At 38.8% G+C, this 4,570-nt stretch overlaps 1 pseudogene; it reads left to right on the top strand.

Annotated features, from left to right (window-relative positions):
- Positions 1-1,349: 1,349 nt before the first annotated feature.
- On the top strand, positions 1,350-2,661 carry LOC147623469 (uncharacterized; annotated as a pseudogene).
- Positions 2,662-4,570: the final 1,909 nt, after the last annotated feature.

Genomic DNA, 4,570 nt, shown 5'->3' on the forward strand with positions numbered 1-4,570 from the left:
AAGAGAAGTGGCCATACTTTAATGAGGAACCTCGTAATATTTGCCTCGGGCTAGCTATGGATGGTGTGAACCCATTTGGTCTTAAAAGTTCAACATGGAGCACATGGCCAGTTTGTCTTGTGAACTACAATCTTCCACCGTGGTTAGCAATAAAGAAGGGACATCTTTTTCTCTCATTAATAGTCCTTGGGCAATACAAGGTGTCCAACATGGATGTGTACTTAGTCTCATTAATAGAGGAGCTACAAAGTTTGTGGGAAGGAATTGATATTTATGACATGTCAAAGAGGTTTGGACAAAGGGAGTTCTCATACGAGGAATACTAATGTGGACTATGCATGATTGGCCAGGCTACAGAGAATGCAGTGGTAAGCTATTGATATATATGTGGATGGTTGTGTAATATTATTTGTTATTATGTAATAGCTATTGATATATATATGGATGGTTGTGTAATATTATTTGTTTTAATACAGTACTATCAATCTCTGGATACAATGAATGCCCAAGTTGTGTGGACCTAGACTAGATCCTCGTCATTCAAGAGGCTCGAGAAAGATGGTGTATGAGGTTCACAATAATTATCTACCAAAGGACCATGAGGGTCACAATAATTATCTACCAGAGGACCATGAAAGATGGTGTATGAGGGTCACAATAATTATCTACCAGAGGACCATGAGCTACGTGAGGGCTATTTGGATCGACCTCCTCCTACACTAAAGGCAAGCGATTGGAAGAGAGCATGGGAGGACAACGATGGGTCTCCACCCCCTGGAATGAAGCGGCTGTCCATATTCTACTGACTACCATATTGGGAAGGTCTTCGAATTAACCATTTGCTTGATCCTATGCATATTTTTAAAAATATAGCCGTAGTGCTTTGGAAGACTATGAATGGGGTTACAGAGAGAAAGGACCAAAGGGAGGATTTACAAAGAAGTGATCTTGTGCGACACTTATAAAAATATAGCCGTAGTGCTTTGGAAGACTATTAATGGGGTCACAGAGAGAAAGGACCAAAGGGAGGATTTACAAATAAGTGATCTTGTGCGACACTTATGGCCCCAAACCAGAAGTGATGGGGTAAGTTGCTATTTCCTAAAGCTCCTTGGGTATTTACAAAAGAAGATAAAGCTCAAGTTAAGAAGTGCATTTCAGAGTTTCGTACTCAGATGTATGCACTACCTAAAGGGGGCGTTTACAAAGGATAACGAGCTCTTTGACTTAAAATCACATGATTGGCACAAGTTCTTGCAATTTGTCTTGCCTGTGGCCATAAAAGGTTGCCTCACTAACAACATAAGGGATACAATATACAAGATTGGCACCGTGGTCCGTTGGATTTCATGGAAGGAGATAAGAAAAGACACTTTGGAAGTACCCGCTCAAATGCCATAGAAGTAATTACATTAGTGGAGAAGTTTCTCCCAACCAACATCTTAACCATAGAAGCAATTACATTAGTGGAGAAGTTTCTCCCAACCAACATCTTAACCATACAAATGCATCTCCTAGTTCATGTTGTGGATGAGGTGGTTGTGGAAGGGGTCGTCCATTCATGTTGGATGTTCTTTTTGGAGAGGTTCATGAAAACGCTAAAAGGGTTTGTTCATCAAAGATCTCTCCTAGAGGGAAGTATGGCAATGGGATGGCTTGTGCAAGAATCCCTCGTGTACATCACAAAGTCTCTTAGTAATGTAGACCCCGACTCATGCCTAAACTATGGTCAACGAAAGAGGATGATAGGGTAGTTGAGAACACCCACAAGGACAAGGGATTGAGAGAAGCATGGATGTGGCCTTATGAGATAAGATCAATACATTTTGCATCTTAAACTCAAAGAGTATGCAAAAGTGGATCGAGCGGTATGGAGAGGCCACGAACGAAAGGAATCGAGCTCGTCAAGCTTTTCGAAGGAGTCGAACTATGACTCGCCAACCATACCCTTCATTGCTTGCTATACTTCTAGACTTTCCATCAAGTAGATGGCTCCAACAAACCCTACAAGAAGCAAAACTTCGTGATGAAGTGATTACGAATGAGGAAGAGGAGCTTGCATATGGTTGTGACTACCGTGTAGGTGATTTCATTCATTCTAAGCCTTGATATATGTTCACATGTTTTCCAAATATTGTTTATAACTTCTCCATAATTTAACGATGTGTTATTTTCTTTTAGTACCAAAAATTTACAACACTGTGGTCACATGGATGCCATTTTTGAGTGGAGCAGATTGATAAGAAGAGAACAACATTCGATTGTGGTGTTAAAGCAAATTTCATGCAGGAAAGCAGGACTAGTGCAAGTGATTCAAATACGGATGTGAACATGCTCGATTAATTTGGAACCATCCAAGATATCATCAAGGTTGTCTTCAGAGAGTTTCATATATTTATCTTTGATGTTAAGTGGTTCAAGGTAGTCACAATAGGAGCACATGCAACCGTATGAAGAGACAAATCTGGATTAGTTCAAGTGGACTCCACAAAGATATGGAAAGACCAAAAAGACACATTTGTACTACCAGAGCATTGTGAGAAAATAATCTTTAAGGAGGACCCAAGAGATCTAATATGGTGGTTTGTAATCCAAGTGGCACCATGTAATAAACAAATATATGAAAACTACATGTCAAAGTACAGCAAGAGCAAGGGCTAGATGAAGGAATAGAGATCAAACAATCAGACACAAGAAATGTACAAGAAGACCTCACTCAACCAGAAGAAAACCCTAAAAGGAAATACCTCAACCTCTAAGATGCGAGAGAGGAGCATAAGACTTAATCCTACTCAAAGGGGGAAAGAATACAAGATGGACTCCACAACTTGGGCTAAAGGGGAATGAGATCTCCTGCACCCATGCTCTCTATAAATAGTAAAATATAGGGGCACTGAGGGGGCACCCCATATGCACAAGTGCCACATGGCGAGCATAGCTGAGTCCACAAAAGATGCACATGAAACTCAATATTACCCAAATATCCTATGGCAAAATATAGTATATGTGCACCAAAGTGATATGCATATACATCTGCATGTGGTGGAGAGGGTAGGTAATGCTAAGCTATGGTGTACAAAAAGGGGTTAACATCCCCCACCTCTAATACACATGTAGTCCCACAAATGTCGCTAGATGAGTTGGCAATGAGTTAAAAAAATGGAGGGGGGAAGGGAAAAAAGGGGATAGGGTCGATGTTTATGAAGCCCAGAAGAAGGATTGATCATGCCAAAGATGTGTCGATGTAGAGCATGATCTTGGAAAACAAAAATAACATATTTCATGGCTGACTCCAAACTGGTGGGCCAAATTACAACTATGGAAAAATAAAAGGACCAATTTCAATTTGGAGGGCACTATACTATCCTTTGGCATCCCTCGAATGGTGCCTTCACAATAAAAGATGAATACATTACCCCTACCTTCCCCAATTTTTTGTTGCCTACATTATGCATATGCACAAGTAGAGTAACTAGATGGAAGGAGTGGAGTGGAGTAATTAGATGTGAGGAGAAATTCAACTTTCTTTTTATTGGGAGGTCCTTCTGGCCATGGTGGCAGATTTTTCTTTTCTATTTCAAATTTGAAAATTTATTTCAAATGGAAGTGTTCACATTCAAATCTATATTAAAAATGTCCCATTAGTGCATTAATGCAAACCTATTAATGCAACACGTTGATGGTAAAGAATATCCATTCAATATGATAATTTAAGATGGTATTATTAATGCAATCATCTCAATCTATATTAAAACTTCCCATTAATGCAAACCTATTAATGCAACACGTTGATGGTAAAGAATATCCATTCAATAGAATCATTTAAGATTAGATTATTAATCTAATTTTTATTCCAAATCTTTTTTTTTTGTATATTACATGAGAATGTAAGACAATGTAAACCTCCATTCTAGGCCTACATAGACGAGTTGAAAATGTAAGACAATGTAAACCTCCATTCTAGGCCTACATAGACGAGTTGAAAATTCTACCTTGGCAAGCACGAGAAGAAAAATTTGAGAAATTTACTAGGAGGCCCTTTTTAAAGAACTTTCAAGGGTCCCCTAATGGTGGTGGTTGATCTTAACTCCCATATTAGTCTAAGGTTTATCTCTTAGTCTAGTTTTCCATAACATGATGATATCTTGGTCATAGCTCTATGAGTAGTTTTTTTTTCATAAAGCTGCTAATATAAATTTCTAATGCAAGATCTATGTTTTATGCACTTGTCTCTTTATGACTTGCACCAAGTACTATTGGTAACACAACTTTCTAGGGTAAGGTCTAGTTAAGTATGACCTTGATAAACAAGATTATAACCAAGGTTTCATGGATAATGGTAATTACATTTCCACTCTCCCTTCAATAGTTAGTAAGTTATTTTCTATTAATAGCCCATATGTTCTCCCTCTCCCCTTCTCTGAATTGGAATCCCGCTCCATTAATCCTCTCATTGATCTAACTATTTACCAAGTGGCCTTATCCTTCTCTCCATCATTGATCAAACTGTTTAGACAAGGCGGACAAGTGGCCTTTTTCTCCTCCTCTTTCAAATCCAACACATTAGCAA

This window comes from Cibotium barometz, chromosome 27, assembly GCF_041138505.1.
Source record: "Cibotium barometz isolate CiBa-2024 chromosome 27, ASM4113850v1, whole genome shotgun sequence".
NCBI classification, from domain to species: domain Eukaryota; kingdom Viridiplantae; phylum Streptophyta; class Polypodiopsida; order Cyatheales; family Cibotiaceae; genus Cibotium; species Cibotium barometz.